General features: G+C 46.8%; 1 pseudogene; it reads left to right on the forward strand.

Annotated features, from left to right (window-relative positions):
- Positions 1-1,300: 1,300 nt before the first annotated feature.
- LOC136327668 (U1 spliceosomal RNA) lies at positions 1,301-1,452 on the forward strand (annotated as a pseudogene).
- The last annotated feature ends 6,497 nt before the right edge of the window (positions 1,453-7,949 follow it).

Consider the following 7,949-nt stretch of genomic DNA (forward strand, 5'->3'; position numbering starts at 1 on the left):
TCAGTGCTTGATTCTTGTATGTGCCCCAACCTGGGAACAAACCTGCACACTCGGAATGTTCAGACGATGCTCTAACCAACGGAGCTATCGGCTGCAGCCAAGACTACTACAGTATTTTTATGGAATGGGTACTCAGACATAGACTGACAGGGTGATGGGACAGAACCAGGTAATGGCCCTGAGTGGGGGATGAGAGGCAGGAGATGGAAAGAAAGGAACCAGAACAGTAATGACTTACTGTTCTGTGTCAGGCACTAAACTAAGCACCCTCGGATACTCACACAGTCCTGTGGATGGGAACTACATATGATACCCGTTTTACAGAGGGCCATCTAGGCTCAGCAGAGTTCAGTCATTTGCCCTAAGGTTACCGCTTGTAAGGGCAGAGTAGGTTGGCAAAGCCCAGTCTGTCTAACTCCAGAGTCCATGATCTTTGCACACTATCGAGTCTCGAGAGAGCCTGTTCTGAGTGAGGGCACAGGATTAAAATGGGGGTAGGAGGAGAAGAGCGAACCAAGTGGAGGAAGGGAGAAACAGGAAGTATTTTTCAGTGCCGGACACAGTGCCTGGTCCACCAAAGGTGCCAGAGTTACTGCCTGCCCATACGGCACTTCTATTCAAATAAGAAAAAAGTAGGTACAGCCCTGGCCAGATAGCTGGGTTGGTTGGAGTGTTGTCCAGATGTGCAAAGATTCCCAGGTCAAGGAACGTACAGAAACAGATCGATGTTTCTCTCTCTCTCTCCCTTCTTCTCTCTCTAAGATAAATAAATAACTTTAAAAAAGAAAAGGGTAGGTGTAGCCATGAGCCGTGTCTAGCTGTGCTTGTAAATAACATGTACAAACTGTACACGGCAGCCCGGGGAGGCACTCTGAAATTAATTAAGAAAAGAAAAAAACAAATAAAGAAACAATGGAGCTGAACAATAAAGAGTAACTGGGGATGTAGAAGAAGAAGAAAAACTGTGTGTGGGGGAAATATGCAAATGAAAGGTGTGTCAAAGGGGGCTGTCACTGACAAGGGGGAGTTGGAGGGAGAACTTTGCCTGACTGCTCCAAATCCAGACCACACGCCTCTCTGTGTCTTCTTCATGCACCTGTTAAGCACATGTGGAGAGATGGCTTGCTCACCTTTGCACAGGTAGGGGGAATAGACGTTTTAACATTCTATCTCTTTATTTCTTTTTTCATGAAGGAGGCATCTTTTGGCCAACATGGCTAAGTGATCCTCAGTCACTAACATGTGCAACTGCACACGGCAGCCCTGAGAGGAACTCTGAAATTAATAAGTTAAGAAAAAAATATTTACCTAGCAGGGGATATACCATGATCACGAAAGTGGTTTTCCCAGGGCAAGGCTTATCCATTGCTGACGCCTGAGATTTCCCCAAATGTGGGAAACTCTATTGCAGGATTTGTTGGTAGTGGGGGACTGAATTCACACTCTTCCCTGTAAAAAAAAAAAAAAAAAAAATCAAAAATCTAGGCTATAGATTTTGTGGCTTGTTTCCCTTTATTTTCCTGGTCTTGCAGCCCGGCAGGAGATGGAGGGGGATCCCCACTAAATCCTTCTGATCTTCTGGAGCTGCAGAGTCTGGGGGCTGACGGCCCTGCCCAGATACCTGGGCTCAGCCCTGACCTCTCTTTCCTGCAGGCCTGGGGATGAATTGTGCAAAAGTGGTACCTTACCCTGAGGCAAGAGGTTAGTTCACAATCTAATTACTAATTGCTCACTTGCTTATTATCTTGAGCATTGCATCAGCACAATTGTGCAAAAGTGGTACCTTACCCTGAGGCAAGAGGTTAGTTCACAATCTAATTACTAATTACTCACTTGCTTATTATCTTGAGCATTGCATCAGCACCGTGAGAATGGCTTTATAGCCACTTAAATTAGTATCAGCTCCCCTCACTCCCTACACACACACACACAAAAGGTCCAGCTAGAGTAGTGAATCCTGCCAAAAGTCACTCTAACCCCAGCCTATTCCCCCACAACTCCTGGCACATTCAGGCCACCCCTTCCAGAATGGGAAAAGCTGCCTCGCTGGGGTTGGGAAGACCCAGGTTCGAGACCCTGAGGTCGCCAGTTTGAGCGTGGGCTCATCTGGCTTGAGCAAAAAGCTCACCAGCTTGGACCTAAGGTCTCTGACCTGAGCAAGGGGTTACTCAGTCTGCAGTCAATGAACAACTAAGGTGTCGCAAGGAAAAACTGATGATTGATGCTTCTCATCTCTCTGTTCCTGTCTGTCTGTCCCTATCTATCCCTCTCCCTGACTATCACTCTGTCTCTGTAAAAACAAACAAACAAACAAACAAAAAACAACTTAGTTCAGAACTTTCCTGCTCTGTCCAGCATCCCTGGGTTTATCCCACTGAACTCTGATCATTTATGACCTTGAGTTGGTTCTAGCCTTGAGATTTTGCGCTTGCTGACATGTTGCTGCTAATTTTTGTACCACTTTCTATTTCCCAGAGAAAACTGTAACCTCCATGAGGGCAGAGGACGTACCCTGTAAATTCTACATCTCATTTAGGATTCTGTACATAAGACAGAATGAAAAAACATGCATTGAGATTCTCCTCTGAGTACATTACTTACGTAGTAGCCTGCATTCTTCCCAACAAGCATTCTGCATAAAAATCGAGACTCGAAAATTAAACGACTTACTTGCAGGCATAAAGTTACTATAACCTAGCACTGAGCCTGATTCATTATTGTCACTTAATAAATGTTTGTTGAATGAGAACTGAATGACTGGTTGGCATTGGGTCGGTCTGGTCCCAGACCCCACAGTTTTTCTACTATAGCACACAGCCTCTCATTGACTAGCCGGTGAAAGATTCCCTTGGGGGTGTGGAGCTAGCGAGCTCTGTCGCCTCTGGCTGTCCCTCTCCATTCTCCAACCTACCCGGAGTTAGCCCCTCAGGCATCTGAGCTCCAGAGTAGAATTCCTGGTATTCACAGCGACATAATCACCTCCTTGCTCCAGGCACTTCATAGCCCAGCCCCAGTTAACTAAGTGTCTTTACCATTTAGAGACTTGGAGAAAGATTGTCTGGTTCACTCCTGAATCCTTAAAGGGAAGGATAGATAGCATTACCATTTTTGCCTCTGCCTCAGTGCCCTGAACAAGTCTCATCAAGCATCTAACCCCAGTCCCAAGCCATCCTGTTACTTAGGTTTCTAAAATTGATCTGCTCCAGTTCTAGGCTTTGAAGGAGGCTTCCTTGACTTGGAGCGTTCTGCTGATGTCCCCCCAAATATGAGAGAGAAGAGATTCAGTTCCAGCCCTTGAGAGGGAAGTGGGGTAAGTTTCAGTGGCTCTCAGAGCTAGAAAGGACTATTGTGCTCATCCAGGCTCACCCCTTACCTGGTACCTGTGAGTCCTGCAGAGCCCCCCACCCCTGATGCTTAATCTGTTTAAAGCTGCTTCGGACCTGCCCCTTAGAGAACTCACCTCTGATCTGGCTTGCTGTGTCTCTCTCCTTTGGTCTAGGCTGGCCCTCTAAAGCCATTCCCTTTCTCCATTGACTTTGATGCTGCCTGTAGAAAAGCCAGTATCTTCTATGAGCAGGGATCCCAGCTCTCTGCTCAGCTGGATCCCCCTGTTTTGGGGGCAGTTTTGATCTCTCCCCTGATTCCCATGGACCCAGGTGGGGCCAGGGGAAGACTCAGAAGGAATTTTTTAAAATTTTTATTTATTTTATTATTATTTTTTACAGAGACAGAGAGAGAGTCAGAGAGAGGGATAGATAGGGAAAGACAGGAACGGAGAGAGATGAGAAGCATCAATCATCAGTCTTTTTGTTGTGACACTTTAGTTGATCATTGATTGCTTTCTCATATGTGCCTTGACTGTGGGCCTTCAGCAGATCAAGTAACCCCATTCTCAAGCCAGCGACCTTGGGTCCAAGCTGGTGAGCTTTGCTAAAACTAGATGAGCCCATGTTCAAGCTGGTGACCTCGGAGTCTCAAACCTATGTCCTCTGCATCCCAGTCCGATGCTCTATCCACTGTGCCAATGCCTGGTCAGGCTCAGAAGGAAATTTAAATCCAAAGGAAATTTCCCTTTGTAGACAGAAATTTCCTGAAGGTTGTCCCCTTGAAGGTATTTGTTGTTGTTTTAAAAACTTCTCTGTGTGGTGCACCATTCAGATTGGACTGTCCCCAGCTGTGTCCTGGGAGGAGGCTGCATTCACCAGCAATTCTAAGGTTCCACCTTCTAGCAGTGACAGTCAGGGAGTCACTGGTGACCTCAGGAACTAAGGGCCACAGTCCTTGGTCTTTCCCAAGCTTGGGGTTTGAGAGGGAAGACGCAATTGTTTAGTTCTTCTTTCAGTGGTTTCTTTTTTTTCTCTTTCTGATTTTTTTTTTTTTTTTTTTTTTTGTATTTTTCTGAAGCTGGAAACAGGGAGAGACAGTCAGACAGACTCCTGCATGCGCCCAACCGGGATCCACCTGGCACGCCCACCAGGGGCGACGCTCTGCCCACCAGTGAGCGATGCTCTGCCCCTCTGGGGCGTCACTCTGTTGTGACCAGAGCCACTCTAGCGCCTGGGGCAGAGGCCAGGGAGCCATCCCCAGCGCCCGGGCCATCTTTGCTCCAATGGAGCCTTGGCTGCGGGAGGGGAAGAGAGAGACAGAGCAGAAGGAAGGGGGGGGGGTGGAGAAGCAAATGGGCGCTTCTCCTATGTGCCCTGGCCAGGAATCGAACCCGGGTCCCCCGCACGCCAGGCCGACGCTCTACCTCTGAGCCAACCGGCCAGGGCCTCTCTTTCTGATTTTTAAAAGTTTTATTTATTGATTGCTTTTAGAAAGAGGAAGGAGAAGAGAGAGAGAGAAACATTGATTTGTTGTTCCACTTCTTTGTTAGTGTTGTTCTTCCACTTATTACATCTCATTGGTTGATCCTTGTATGTGCCCTGACTGGGCAGATGGAACCCATAACCATGGTATATAATGGGATGATGCTCAGAGCTTCTTTCTTTCAGTGGTTTCAATTTCTCTTCTGTGCCCCCGTACTGTTGGGTGATGGAAGGAATATGGCCAGGTATGTGTGTTTAACCCTCCAGTTCCTCCTTCACCTTCTCAAACCCTGTTTTATCTTATTTTGTTTTCACCCAAACTATTCTACACTTCTTGGGTAAGGAAACCCTGAGGGGAGTGGGGTTCTCCTGCTTAGGGCCCTGATCTCCCTCAGCCCAGCACTCTGAACAGAAATGGGGTATAGGAGTCTACACTGGGGGGGCAGCCAGTGGTAGTTTCTCATTCCTTTTTCTTCCTTTGTTTTATTCTTACCCTTTAAAAATAATATTTGACTTTTTTCTTTCATTTACAAAAGCAATTTATGACCCACATAGAAAATTTTGAGATACAGAAAAGTTAGAGTTCCCCCCTACCCCCCCCCCCGCCATAACCTGCTCCCCTCCTTCTGCCCAAATCAAGATCATCCTTCCTATTCATAGAAAACCAGTATTCACTTTTGGTTATGTCATCTTTTTTTTTTTTTTTTTAATTAAAAAAAATTTTTTTTGGTATTTTTCTGAAGTTGGAAACAGGAAGGCAGTCAGACAGACTCCCACATGCACCGGACCGGGATCCACCCGGCATGCCCACCAGGGGGGCTATGCTCTGCCCATCTGGGGCGTTGCTCTGCCGCAATCAGAGCCATTCTAGTGCCTGAGGCAGAGGCCACAGAGCCATTCCCAGCGCCCGGGCCAACTTTGCTCCAATGAAGCCTCGGCTGCGAGGGGGGAAGAGAGAGACAGAGAGGAAGGAGAGCGGGAGGGGTGGAGAAGCAGATGGGCGCTTCTCCTGTGTGCCCTGGCCGGGAATCGAACCCGGGACTCTCGCACGCCAGGCCGACGCTCTACCACTGAGCCAACCGGCCAGAGCCTTTTTTTTGTATTTTTCTGAAGCTGGAAACGGGGAGAGACAGTCAGACAGACTCCCACATGCGCCCGACCGGGATCCACCCGGCATGCCCACCAGGGGCGATGCTCTGCCCACCAGGGGGCGATGCTCTGCCCCTCTGGGGGGGGGTCGCTCTGCCACGACCAGAGCCACTTTAGCGCCTGGGGCAGAGGCCAAGGAGCCATCCCCAACGCCCGGGCCATCTTTGCTCCAATGGAGCCTTGGCTGCGGGAGGGGAAGAGAGAGACAGAGAGGAAGGAAGGGGGGGGTGGAGAAGCCAATGGGCGCTTCTCCTGTGTGCCCTGGCCGGGAATCAAACCCGGCTCCCCCTCACGCCAGGCCGACGCTCTACCGCTGAGCCAACCGGCCAGGGCCCAGAGCCATTTTTTTTTAAATCATCTCTTCTCTCTCTTTGGTTCTGCAGGTGGATTTTTATAAATTATATATTATATATAAAATTTAAGAATTTTTTTAAATTTTAGAATGTTAGATTTACAGAAACATTTAAAGAGTTTCCATATACTCTTCAACCAGTTGCCCCTGATGTTAACATAACCATACTACAATTATTAAAGTGTCCTGACCTGAGGTGGCACAGTGGATAAAGCATCAACCTGGAACACTGAGGTTTCTGGTTCGAAACCCTGGGCTTGCCCAGTTAAGACACATACAAGAAGCAACTACTATGAGTTAATATTTTCTGCTCCTCTACCCCCACCCCTTTCTCTCTCTCTCTCTCTAAAATTCAATAAATAAAATCTTTTCTTAAAAAAACTGAGAAATTAATACTGGTGGAGTACTATTTATTAAACTGCAGACCTTATTCAATTTCCACCAGTTTTTCACTAATGTCCTTTTCTATTCCAAGATCTAGTCCAGGAGATCACGTTGCATTAGTATATACCTGCTTTAAAAAGATGTATATCCCACTGTGATTACTGTTTTGTAGCCAGCTGTTTTCATTGGTAATATATTATCAACATTTCCCCAGTCAATTAAAATTCTTGTCATCACCACTTTTTTTTTAAGAGAGAGAGAGAGAGAGAGAAAGATATGAGAAGCCTCAACTGGCAGTTGCAGCACTTTAATTGTTCATCGGTTGCTTCTCACACATGCCTTGACCCCAGGGCTCCAGAGGAGCCAGTGACTCCTTGCTCAAGCCAGTGACCTTTGGTTACAAGCCAGTGACCTTTGGTTACAAGCCAGAGACCATGGGATCAAATCAATGAGCCCACACTCAAGTTAGCAACCCCGTGCTCCAGCGACCTCCAGGTTTCAAACTTCTGCGTCCCAGATGGATGCTCTATCCCAGGGGTTGGGAATCTTTTTGGCTGAGAGAGCCATGAACGCCACATATTTTAAAATGTAATACCATCAGAGCCATACAATGGCCCGTGTACCTTCCGCATTATCCAATAAAAATTTGGTGTTGTCCCAGAGGACAGCTGTGATTGGCTCCAGCCACCAGCAACCATGAACATGAGTGGTAGGAAATGAATGGATTGTAATACATGAGAATGTTTTATATTTTTAACGTTATTATTTTTTATTAAAGATTTGTCTGTGAGCCAGATGCAGCCATCAAAAAAGCCACATCTGGCTCGCAAGCCATAGGTTCCCGACCCCTGCTCTATCTACTGTACCACCACTGGTCAGGCTGTCGTCGCCACTTTAAATGGCAACATTTTCACTATTATGAAGAGTGATGAGATTAACCTATACATACTTTTTTTTTAGAGAAATAAATTTTTAAAAATTCTTTTTATTCAGTTATTTTAGAAAGAGGAAGGGTGGGGAGAGAAAGAGAGAGAGAAACATCAATCTGTTCCTGTCTGTGTCCTGACTGGGGATCGAATCCACAACCTCTGCTATCAGGATGATGCTCTAACCAACCGAATTATCTGGTCAGGGTGAACATGTACATATCTGATTATTTTGCCACAACTGAATCTTAGAAATGGAATTGTCGGTCCAGGGCATCCATCCTTCCCACTCCCAAGCCCATAGCCAGGAAGGATCTGGCCCTGCTGGTG

This window comes from Saccopteryx bilineata, chromosome 2 (genome assembly GCF_036850765.1).
Source record: "Saccopteryx bilineata isolate mSacBil1 chromosome 2, mSacBil1_pri_phased_curated, whole genome shotgun sequence".
NCBI classification, from domain to species: domain Eukaryota; kingdom Metazoa; phylum Chordata; class Mammalia; order Chiroptera; family Emballonuridae; genus Saccopteryx; species Saccopteryx bilineata.